We start from the raw sequence: 12805 nt of genomic DNA on the forward strand, positions 1-12805 counted from the left end.
GCCACTTCTGTCTTTCCCTGCTGAGTTACAAGAATCCGGGGAGAATCAGCTATCTGACACCTCTGACTGGTGCTTCAGCTGTGGAATACAATTGGTCTGGGGACCCCCAGTTAATGGAGGATTTTGTCACTGGGCCTGACATTAAAATCAGGCGATTCTTCTCACAGAGGGAACCTGCTGGGAAGGGGCTCACTGGAGAACCTACCAGAACTAGCAGTGGAGATGTCACCAAACATAAAAGCAGGTTGTGGGACTATTTCTGTGTGGGCTTGCTAATGCCTACTCCATGTATGGCAGGAGTCAAAGACTTGCTTTCATGGTAACCTACCACCGGGAAGTGAGGTTGTCAGACAGGAAGTATAGAGCGCTCAACCTTTCCTGATTGCTATTGATATTTAACAAAAGAGCCTGACAATCAGCTCAGGTCAGGCTGTAACACTTTCTTTCCTACCTGGGTCTCTAGGCAAACACCCATTCATGTTTCAGCAATAAGCTCAAAAATTCTCTCTACTGTGAAGGCTTTCTTGATGAGTCATCTCCCCTCAGGAGTTCTGAGGAATCATCTAGTTGTTGAAATGGCTGCCTGCATGTGGCTGAGATCCTTCTGATAAACTCCAATTGCTGAAGATAACCTGGGCAGATCTCTTTCTACATCTTGAAAAACTCCAATTTAGCAAGTGGATTTATTTTAGAATATGATTTATAGAGCCAAGGGGCACACTAGGTACTGAGGAAACACTGATAAGCAGCACTGACCGTGGGCCCAGTGAGCTCAGAGACCACAGTGGGACAAGGAAGGGGCACCAGGCAGTTCGTTACAATGCAGTGTGGGATAACTGCTAAGTCCAGGGAGTTGTGACAAGCCCACCAGGGGCACCTAATTAGTCCTGGAAGGCCACGGAAGACTTCTAGAAGTGACTGTAAGCTGAGCCCTGACACTAAGCAGACATTAGCAAGGTGAAGAAAATATTCCAGGAAGTGAAAATGGCAAGAACAAAGGTCCAGGGCTGAGACAGAGATGCCATGTTCTGAGGTCTACAAAGGGTCAGCCTGGCAGCAAGTTTGGTCAGCCTGGGGCCAGTGTGAGGAGAGCAGCAAACTGGGCAGTGGCTAGAGAAGTATGGCTTTGTGAGGCAGTGGTTTGGGCTTCATTCTTGAAGGGCTTTTAGCAGGAGTGCCTTGAATGGATTTCCATGTTAGAATGATCATGCTGGCTCCAGGGAGAATATCCCAGAAGACCAGCTGGGCAGAGGCAGAGAGAGGTGAGGAAGCTGTCCTATGAATCCAGCCAAGAAAAGATGGTGCCTACACTGGGGGCGTCTCTGTGGACCTGTCCTTCCCCTTTATCTGGGATAAAACTCAGGCATTGCTCAGTTTACAGGCTCTCTCCCTCTGCTAGACTGTGAATCCCTTGAGGGCAAAAATTGGAATTTATTTATCTCTGGAGCTTCGGTACCTGCAAGTGATAAAGCCCCCAGTAAAGGGTTGGTTGGTGCATGTCTAATGACAGAATTCCTTATGGACAAAAATGATTTCCTTTTGCTGAATGCCTCATCATCAGACCTCCACCCCACCCCTACACCCCTTCCACATCTTCTCTGCTATTGCTGTCTGCAGATATCTCTTGCAGCAACTACTCTTCCCTTTTACATTTGCTTGGTCCAAGTTATCCCTTGAACTCTGTTTCCCTTCATCAAACACAGATTTTGATTCTAGTCTTCATAGCCCCCTAAATATCTTGCACTGCCCTTTTCTCTGACCGTGGCCCAGCTCATCCCACCACTCTGTGCAGGCAAGACTTTACACAGGTCCCTCCCCTACCATCTTGAAAGTTTCCCAGGGGTGACCTCACCTATGTGGAGCACCTACTCCCTCCCATCTGATATCCTAAATCCATCTCATTATTTAAGTGAAAAAATAAAAGTTTTACCATCTGCAAGAAGTATGCATGAACTCCAACTAACCTGGTACAGAATCTTACCCAAACTTAGTCTCATTAATATGTATTCCTGTCAACTGCATATGATTTGATGGTTCTCCATGTTTTCTCTTCAAGGACATAATACCAGAGGTTTGCAGATTCACCTCCTTGTCTCTAGCTCCCTTGCCTGTACTTTTACTCAAGGTCCTTCTTCATCCTCCCCTTGCCCTGTTCCCTGGACCAAAGAAACTTCTTCTAGCCCACCGAGGTCTTCACTTTGACCTACTCCTGGAAATTAGGACTTAGAAAGATGGATTTAGAAGCATTTAATCCAATCTACCTCTAGGCCTGGTCCACACTTCAGCCCTGTCAGCTGACTTTATAATAGTGAGCACTATGTTACCCAGAAGGGCCTTCACAGACTCTTAAATTAAGAGAGTTAAAACTGGATAGTATCCCAGAGACTTTTCCTTTTCCCAGAGGCTTTCACCTACCAGGGGCTGGTGCCCTTCCTTCCAAACAGGTTTGTACCGATGTTGCCAAATAAAATATAAGAGACCCAGTTAAATTAGAACTTTAAGTGAAAAATGAATACTTTTTAAGTATGTCTCAAATATTGTATGGGATTTTTTATTTGCTAAATCTGACCACCATAGTTTGTATTTGTTACTCAGAGATTTATTTTTTTTTAAGATTTTCTTTATTTGAGAGAGAGAGAGCATGAGCAGGGGGAGGGGCATGGGAGAAGGAGAAGCAGACTCCCCCCTGAGTGGGGAGCCCAACCCTGGGCTCGATCCCAGGATCCTGATATCATGAGCTGAGCTGAAGGCAGAGGCTTAACCAACTGAGCCACCCAGGTGGCCCATGTTACTTAGTTTTTATAAAAATCATATCTACACTCATCAATAGGTAAATAATTATCCAGAAAACAAAGCATATATACATTGTTAGAACATGGAACCCTTGAAAAATATTCTTTGTGCTGTTTCTCACTCTGATGAAGGTCTTCTTATAAGGGTAGGTTTTTAATCATCTTTACAGTTCACAAGGAGTCTCTCACCTCTCTGCCCTACCTTTCTCACTTGGTTTATAATTCTCTTCCCTTGATTACTCTTTGCATCATTAAGTTCAACCATTTTGACCCTTCTTTCCTTCCCAAGCAATTACTATTCAATTGAGTACTTCACCTTGACTTGCTCGGTCTTATGATGATGTATCAAAACATCTCCTCTTTACAAGTCAGTGAACCACATTAAGGAAACACTGAATGGCTAGTAAGTAGTTCCCCAATCAATTCTTCCAAATTGACCTCAAGGATCAGATTCCTTTTCCCAATTGCCCCATGCTCTCCAACTCTGGGAAATCCTTCCAGAAAAGCAACACCAGGACTCCAAACCTGGCTCTGACCTGGTCTATCGTTGCTTCCCATCAGCTGGAGAAAGTTGGGAAAAGCAAAGGACCAGATAAAGCTCCAAACAATATTCTCACAAAGGAAAAGGCTGGATTCTTCTCTGGGTCCCAGGGACCGCCTCAACCATGTTGTTTACAAAAGCCACGCTATTTACAAATAGTGCCAGACAAAGGGCATGCCTAACATCACCCCAAGGAGTGGAGAGTTTAACCCATTTATAAATGCATGTTTGGGGGGAAAAGGGCATGAAAGGGAGCTATGACTTTCCAGTTTTCACGGAGAGTAACTGAGATTCCAAGTAAGAGACTGTAGGTGAGACTCAGAGGGAACCAGCATAGCTGGCAAGATCTGATAAGTCATGGATGCTCCCTGGGTGGGCTGGTTAGGAAGGAAAGACATTAGTGAGATCCAGAAGGAGTTGTTAGTGTATCAACGGGGGAAGACCCACTTTGTATGACCAGGGTCACAATTTAAAAACAGCCATTGTGGTTGAGAGGCATGTCATTGCTATTTAAAACTTCCATCATATTATTAGTATTATCATCACTCTCATCTGACTATCACTTCATTCCCCATGAGGAAGATAAGCCAGATCATTGTCACACACACACTATAAGGAAAGAAACCACCCTGAGAAGGATGGAACTTCTAGAGACCAGGTTTCCTGACTTCTGGTCCAGGATGCCTCCCTTGCCTAGCAGATAGTTTTTGGTCTATTAGGTACCAGCTGGACACTGGCCAGAAAGCCACTTTCAGACTCATCCCAGTACCTCTGGAAGAATGTGCTAAGATTAGGGTTTGGGCTGTACTAGAGTGAGCAACCCAGTGGGGAGCGGAAGGCCTGGGTTTGGATCTTGGCTCTTCTTTGCCAGTGTGGATTCTCTCACCTATAGCTGGGAAGAATGACAATTACCTCGCAAAGGTGCCGTGAGCTATAAAATGAGCTGACGTGTGTGGAGTCCTGGCACGGAACTGCAATATGCATAAACAGCATTATTAACAATGGCTCTAATTGTAGGTTCAGGAATCTCACTTGCATAGAGGAGTTCAAATATATGCAAATCCCCACTACGATAGGGAGGAGAGGGATGGAAACTGGTAGTTTTTCAAAGGGACCAAAAAACTTGTTGAGTTATATGTTTTTCTGAAGTGACAAGAGAAAGCTGCAAATTAATAATGGCTCACATTTGTCGAGCACTTGCTGTGTGTCAGACACGGTGATGAACCTTTACATGGATATCCTTATCTTTTCTCCATCACCTTATGTCTTAGGTATGGTTCTTCTTTGCTCCAATTTACAGGTAGGGAAATCCTTGGTTTAGTGGGGTTAAGAAGTTGCCTGATGTTACATGTTTTATAAGTGATGGGATCAGGACTCATTAAATTCATGTTCTTAAGCACACATGTGTAGCCCAAACAAACCATTTGTGTGTGCATGTTTGCATGCACGTTCGTAAGGAAATACACCAAGTATCAGCAGTGGTTACCTCTAGGTGGTGGGATTACAGGTGATGTTGACTTTCTTCTTTATGCCTTATTGAACTGAATATGTACTGCTTTTATCATTTAAGATGTTTTTCATTTTGATAACAAACACAAACTTTAAAAATAAACCAAAATGAGGACACATGTGGGGGGAGGAAAGATATAAATAGGCATGACATTTTCAAGGACCATTATATTAAACTTTCAATTTTTTCTTTCAATCCAAGAAACCTTCACAGAATAAAATGAACTTCTTGAAAATAAGAATTATATTCCTCCCTGCCACCTGAAAGCTCAGGTTCCATCAGCCCTGCCTTTCAGGCAGATTTGAGTTCTAAATCTTAAATCTGCTCATGGTTTGAGCATCAACATTAAACCAAAGATTTTATAATTACCTACAACATCACCATTGAGTTCTTAAAGTCCTTTTTGTTTTACTACATTTTCCCTTTGCACAACTACTTATAACTTATGAGCAAACCCCTTTCTCTTCTCTGGTCATTACCAAGGGATACAATGATGATAGATCCGCAAAGCGAACATTCATCTTACTATTTGCTCTGAACTCTGAAGTCTTCCTCAAGGAGAACTGTGATGATAAATAAGATTCAGTACCCCCGTAAACAGAGCTAGTCCTCAACGATGACCTCCATTGGGAGAGTAAGGAATTGAAAGCAAATCGAAGGAACTCAAAAAATGATGACTTTTTCCTGTTTTTCTGCTGTTGGCAATAGTGCATGAGGAGCATGAGAAATTCACCTGTCCTCCAGAGCTGGGGCTCCAGTTTCTCCCTGGTGAGAGCTGCTAGGGTCCCCTAGGCCATATGATCTGGGAGGATGAGAGGGAGGTGTTCTGAGAAGCCAAGAGGGAGGCTGAGGGAGACAGAGGCTGTGCTCTCCCTTCCATCCCATTGGAGCTTGCTTATAAGATGAGGCTAAGAGGCTCTCACAAGAGCAAATGGTTTGGAGTTCAACTAAGCAAGGTGTCCAGATTGCCTTCATAGACCTGACTTCCTGGGAATGCTCAGATTTGGAATTCTCTGGAATTACAGTTGCTGGGCTAGATGCATGAAGGTGGCAGGGAGGTAGGATAGCCAAATTTGCATCAACGCCAGACTACTAAATCAATGAAAAACCACCACTAAAAACCATGGACCTGTGAAGAAAATAGAGACAACTTGTCTGCCTACCCTTTGTTCTCTTTAATTTCATAAGGCAATGTCTCCACGTAAGTTTTAGAGAACTCACCTGTACATTTGCATGACTGTGTACCTGTTTGAATTTTGGTGATTTTCAAAGTGGAAAAGTGGGATTAATGATCAAAGTCTTCTAGGCTCTGAGACTGTGCTGGTGGGGTCACATGCTCATGCAAATCGCTCTGGATAGCATTTCCAGCTCCACAGGTTTCCAGAGTCTAAAATATACCCACAGTCCATAAAGTCTGGAAATACAAAATATTATTTTTAGTATTTTCTTTTTTACAGATTGAAGATGTCCTTGACAGAATTTTGTACATTTTATCCATGTTTCCAGAATTAACAGACACCATATGTATATATATTTTTTCCCTCACCCTCTCTTTTTTTAAGCCTTTCTTCCTCTCTTCTTTAGTCTTGACTCATGACTTGCTTTATTTTGAGCTACGGTATCAGTCAGGGTTCGATCAGAGAAGCAGGACCATCAGGACCAATACATAACATGGGATTTGTGATAGGGATTTGACTTCACACAATTGTGGGAGCCAGTTCCAGAGTTTATGTACTCCTAAGGCTGTTTCCTCTCTGTCTGAGGCGGGGCCTGAAATCAGCAGGACAGGCAACCCAGAAGGAAATACTCAAGTAAAGTGGGGAAGAGCCAGGGCCCACAGAAACGTTTAAGGAAGGACTGGAACCTGCCTCACCCTCCAACTCGAATGATTTTGCTGACCTGCGTTAGAGCTGAACATGCTTCTGGACCAGGCATCAGGGGAGCTGGAGGAGGAGACCAGGGGCTGGAGGAATCACATTGCCTGCCCTGGCCTGGGGGTCAGGGAACAGAGGGAGGAAACCCGGAGGAGCTGGGAGGCAGAGGTCCAGCTGCTGTACCATTCCAAAAAGGTGAATTACAAGAGATGGTGCCCAGCACTCTACACCAACCTTCTGAGTGCTCACATGCATACATACATTCCAAATCTCATGCCCAAGTCCTCTCGTGGCCCACACTAACACAGAAGTGTGCAAAGAAGACATCTGGGAAATGTAGCACTAGCTTAGTTAAGTCAACCCCAAAACAAATCCAGCATCACCTCCACTTTGAACTCAGATTCTCCGGGCATCAGCCCCACAGTGAGGCCGTGAACATTTTATCTCCAAAATGGTATGGAGTAGGAATTGGCAAACCTTTTCTGTAAAGGGCCAGAGAGTAAGTATTTTAGGCTTTGTGAGCCACATATGGTGTCTGTCTCATTCTCTTTATGACCTTTTAAAAATGTAAAATTCATCCTCAGCTGACAGGCAAGAGTTTGCTATTCCCTGGGAAGAGAGCCACAGCCTGAGAATTTGGAGGCCAGGCTGCTCCTCTCGGCTCCAACATGAATTCCCTGGGACCTAGAGGGAGTCACTTCACCTAGTGGGCTTGGACCTGCTTGTCTGCAAAATGAGTGTTTTGGGCTAGGTCAGCATCAAGAATGCACACCAAAGACACAACAGTCTGAACTTTGAGGGGAGTAAATTTTGCTTGAAGATTCAATATAGATTCTTATTGTAATATAGATTATTATTATTATTAAATATAGATTCTTATTGGGAATTAATTCAAGTATGCATTTCTTCTTTCAAAACCAAATTAATATATATGATATTAATAATCATGGATAGACTAGATACCTTTTTCTAAACAGAATTTCTAGAGGTGATCATAAAAGCCTTTGCCTACTCTTCCATTTTTGTCATTAGAGCACCATCTTGGTAGAAAAGGTTTTAAGAAAAAGGAGGATTTAGACTGAGTTGTGGAAATGCGCAAAAATCATGTTTGTTTGTTTTTGCAAAAATAATAAAATTCCTACTCCTTTATGGAGAAAACACTGAAACAAGCTTACACAAATGCCATCAGCGTACTATTTTTTGTAAGGGTACATTTCAATCTATTTCAAAACATATTAAGTCAGACTGGTAAATTGGGAACGCTAATAGAGAACGCCTTTTGCAAACACAGCAAATTAAAAAGCACACAACATATAATACTTCTATTTATTTTTAGGTGGACAATTATGGAAATTGCAAATCTGGATCCCCTGGAGTTTAAGACTACATTCTCAATGACTGACGCTTCTGCCAGAAATAATGGGACTGACTCACGACCAGCGACAGAAGATGCACAAACCCAAGACTTCCATTTTAAGAAGGAATAATTTATTTTATTCAACAAACAATTACTGAGCTTTCATAATGTGTTAGATGCTGTGCTAGTCAGAGATGCCCACTCAACCCAAGACCTTGAAGCTCTGGTTTTTGCCATTGATGGAACATTAAACATCAGCTTTAGAAATCAGTGAAGGAGATGAGCTTGTTTCTGTAACTGTCCCTAGATGAACTCTTACCACTTGGTCAGTGAGGCAGGGTCCTTGGGCTAAAAGATAAACTTTAAAAAAGATTAAATAGAGCAGTACAGAGAAGAAAAGTATAGAAGATATTTGGGGGATAATAACTTGCAATGGTCTCTCGTGGTAATGACTGGATCAATGACACACATCAGTGACCACCATCCTGCTGTTTTATCTTTGGATTGTGTACACTGGAAGGAGGCAAGCATAAAAATGATATAAATTGTCTTGCTCTAAATCATAACACACAGAGTATTCTTTCTTTGTCTCAAAAGCAACTGAGCATTGAGTCCATCTGACTGGGCTATCAAAGGTATGAAATGCCAGCAGACATTTCTGAAAAGCAAATATTCCTGAAGACTTCAGTTTTGTTTTGTTTTTTCTTTTTGATTACTCCTTACTTAGGACGACTAATAACAGAATGAAATAAATCTCTTAAAGATGTATTTCCCGGTCAAGGAACTTTTTCTTTTCTCCACAAGCGGTGGTCACCCACCACCTTTTAGGCTTGAAATACCAAAAAGAAAAAATCACCAGGATTGAGTACTGTAAAATATTCCAGGGAGCAGAAAGATGTGCATGAAGATGTCACTATTGAGTCACAGCTTAGAGCCATTCTATACCTTTTCTTTCGGTTGCAGAGTCCAAAACATTTTTGGAGGGTGTCCACAAATTCAAGAAACTTTATCACTTCATCTTTAAGCTGATGTCTTGTCATGAAAGCAGCTGTGTTAAATTCCAGGGACCCTTTTTAAGCAGAAGCTCTTTATTATTTTCTTTGACTGAAAAGGTATATTAGTTAAAAATGGTGGGTATAAGTATATCCTATTCTATATCTTCAAACCTGGTAATCGGTGGTTAGCTAGCAATTGGTGGTGGGCATGGGCAGTCACTCCAACTGGGCACATTCATCGCCAGACCTAGGGGTCACCAGAGAAGGAGGCAAGGGGTAGAGGGAGACTTTTCAGGTGTTTTCTCCTCTTGGCAACAAAACATAGCTTAGTTTCTAATGCCTCTTGCCTCCAGAATTGTGAGAAAATTAATTTCTCTTCTTTAAGCCATTAAGTCCATGGTTCTTAGAAGTCCTAGCAAACAAGCACACTTTTTAAGGCCAAATAATATTCCATCATATGTATATGCCATATTTTATTTATCTATCCATTCATTGATTGACATCTGGTTTGTTTCCATTTCCTGGCTATTGTAAATAATGCTTCTATAAACATTGGTGTACAAATAGCTGTTTGAGTCCCTGCTTTCAGGGACTTCTGGGTAGGCACCTTAAAAGTAGAATTTCTGGGTCATATGGTAATTCTAGTTTTAAAATTAAATTTATTTAGTTTAATTTTTTTGAGGAAGCATCATATTGTTTTGCATGTTTTATTTTATTCATCACTCATGGCAAAAGGTTATAGAGGAAATATAAAACAATATGTTTGTATATATATATTAGTTTGGATTCTGTAAAATTTGACCTCCGTTCTCTTTTAAAGCACTTTTGTCTTCTACTATGATGAAAATTTCCTTATAAAGACAAAATTGGTTTTTAATCATTTTTATTAGTTATTTCAAGTCTTTTATTTTTGCCCAACATTTTCAGTTAATAGGTTTTTGCAACCTTTGGTTACTCCTTGTAACATTCAGTTCAACTACTTTGACCCCTTTTCACTTCCTAAGCAATTACTCTTAAATGTCCATATCACTTTGACAGACAACATCTTGTTTCAGTCTCCATCAGTACATCGCCTCTTCTACTGGGTAATGATCCATGATAATGAAAAACAATGAAATGGACTGGGTGCCCACACCTTGGAAACTGCCCCAAGGAAGGCCTTCATGCCCCTTGCTTTCCCACTGAGGGAATTGCTCAAGATAAACCCTGAGGCTGAGCTGTGCCGCAGTAGTTCTGCATTAGCTGGAGAAGCCTTGGTCAGGAAAAGCAAAGAAATCTGTATGGAAGGATAATACTTCTCCCAAAAGCCTCTGAGAAACTGCCCCTCTATCTGTAAAATTAGAACATTTGGGCATTGTGCAAAAGTCCCATGTAAACCCACCTAACTTTATCCTGAAGGGATCCTAGCTTCTGTGTTTATGATGATTAAGTGTGTCTACAAGTCTTGGAAAAAGGGATAGAGAAGAATTACAGCCAACACTCCAGGGCCTGGTTTAGTGATGGAAGAATCATTGTAATGATAGAAGAATTTTGGAAGGCAGGAGGGATTTGACAGAGATAAGTGGGTGCCCAAGTATGCTAATTATTACAAAAAATAAAAAGTTGAAAAAATTTAAAAATAAACTTAACAAGTAAAATAAAGAACAATGCCTTAGATTAAATGTATTAAGGGGGTGGCTTGGGGAGAAATTTGAACAATTAGAGTAAAACAGATTGTTGGAAAAAACCTCGATGGTAACAGACAGGAAAGTTGTCTTGTGATGATTAATACCATTTTACTTTGGTTAAGCAAGAGGTGGTTAATAACTAGTAGGGGTGTGAGGGAGGGCTCTGAGGTGCTAGTAAAGTTCTTTTGCTTCATTTAGGTGATGATTAATATAAAAATTCACTAGCTGAACATTTATGACCTTTTCCTTTTTCTTTATGTATGTTATACTTCCAAAAAAAGAAAAGTTTATTGGAGGAAACACTTCTGGAATGATAGAATAAAAACATCCACAAATCTACTCCTTCATAAAAGCAACAAGAACACTGGAAAAAATTTATCAAAAGCCAACTTTTTCAGAACTCGAAAATTAACCTGACGCAGCCTAAGAAGCACTTAGAAAAATGGCTGAATCTCAGTAATCGCAGTGAGATTTATGGCATTTTAACTTACGCTATTACCATCCCTTTCTTCCCAGCTCCACACAGCTTTGAAAATCAACAGCCTTACAACTATGGTAGCTGTGGAAATAAGCAGCTTAGCTGCCACTGGGTTAGAAAAAGTTTGAAGACCTGTAAAATCTCTATCCCCAGAGAACCATCAGTGTTTGACCTGTCTGGTGACTCTATGAAAATCTCCATTTTTCAGAACAGCCTTATTCCTATGTCATTTGTTGAAAACAATCAGTGACAATTGTTTAACATCTGTAGCTGCCTGAAAAAATATGTGCAAATCGTATGCTTGTATATCAAGAGTCTATATAGAACTCTTACAACTCAGTAACAACAAATAATGGCAACTGATACAATTATTACATGGGCAAAGGATTTAAATAGACATCTTCCCAAAGACACAAATGGCCAAAAGCACATAAAAAGAGTGCTCAATGTCATTAGTCATCAGGGAATGCAAATCAAAACCACAATGAAATACCATTTCACACCTACTAGGATGGCTGTAATAATAAGGACAGATAATAACAAGTGTTGGTGAGAATACAGAGAAATTAGAACCTTCATACACTGCTGGTGGGAAAGTAATATGTTGCAGTCCTTTTGGAAAGTTTGACAGTTCCTCAAAAAGTTACACATCGAGTTACCATATGACCATCAATTCTATTCCTAAACATATATCCAAGAGAACTGAAAACATAAGTCTATTCAAAACTTGTACATCAATGTTTGCAGCAGCATTATTTGTAACAGTGAAAAAGTGGAAATGACCCAAATGCCCATCAACTGATGGATGGATAGTTAAACAAATGTGGTATAGCCATACTAGGGAATACTATTTGACAATATAAAGGAGTGAAGTTCTGAAATATACTACAACATGGATGAACACTGAAAGCATTATGCCAAGTGAAAGAAGCCAGTCACAAGAGACCACATACCAAAATATCCAGAATAGGCAAATCTAGAGATAGAAAGTAGATTAGTGATTTTTGGAATGATAAAATTTTCTAAAAGTAGATATTAGTGATACTCAACTCTAAATGACATTTATAGTATATGAATTATATTTCAATAAAGCTGTTAAACAATAAAGTTTACTTTAAGAACTCCTTCATATTATTATTAATCATATTAGCCTACTCCAAGGGTAAGGCAGTTTTCTAAGGCATGGATGCATGTTCTATATATTGTATGTATGGTACATCAGTATTCCCCTAACAGGTAGAACCAGGGCTAAAACATAGTACATGGTCAACAGATATCCTCATATGAATAAAAAAGTAGAGAGATTAACAAACTGTCTAGAACCAGATTTTCTGATTTCTGATTCTGCCCATTTACAGTAGTGAGGGGTGGGAGATAGTGATGAGCAAGGAGCTTAAGGTGCCCTGGCCAGAATGCTGCTTATAAAATTATTACTATATACTCCTTACTAGTGAGTGGACATACTGTCTATTGGGGATGAAGGTGCTCTCAATGGGAATAGACATGCTCTTTGGGGGATGGGTAGTAACTGACAGAGCATCATAGCAAAATGAATTCGGGCAGGTAAACCTAGGTTCAATTCCAGGCTCTG

At 40.7% G+C, this 12805-nt stretch overlaps 1 protein-coding gene and 1 long non-coding RNA gene across 3 annotated transcripts in view; both read right to left on the reverse strand.

The window, feature by feature from the left end:
• The window catches only part of PDZD2 (PDZ domain containing 2), a 339767-nt gene that overhangs the window by 181840 nt on the left and 145122 nt on the right, over window positions 1-12805 (reverse strand). The gene's annotated exons all lie outside the window — the stretch shown is intronic.
• LOC112820313 (uncharacterized) overlaps window positions 1-12805 on the reverse strand; it is a 34220-nt gene that overhangs the window by 7015 nt on the left and 14400 nt on the right. Inside the window, exon 2 of the long non-coding RNA XR_003207096.2 lies at window positions 6065-6257. This is a non-coding gene — a long non-coding RNA (uncharacterized lncRNA). The remainder of the gene's footprint in view (window positions 1-6064; window positions 6258-12805) is intronic.

The sequence above is a fragment of the Callorhinus ursinus genome, unplaced genomic scaffold (genome assembly GCF_003265705.2).
Source record: "Callorhinus ursinus isolate GAN/ISIS: 27379988/994484 unplaced genomic scaffold, GSC_fseal_2.0 scaffold3, whole genome shotgun sequence".
Lineage (NCBI taxonomy): Eukaryota > Metazoa > Chordata > Mammalia > Carnivora > Otariidae > Callorhinus > Callorhinus ursinus.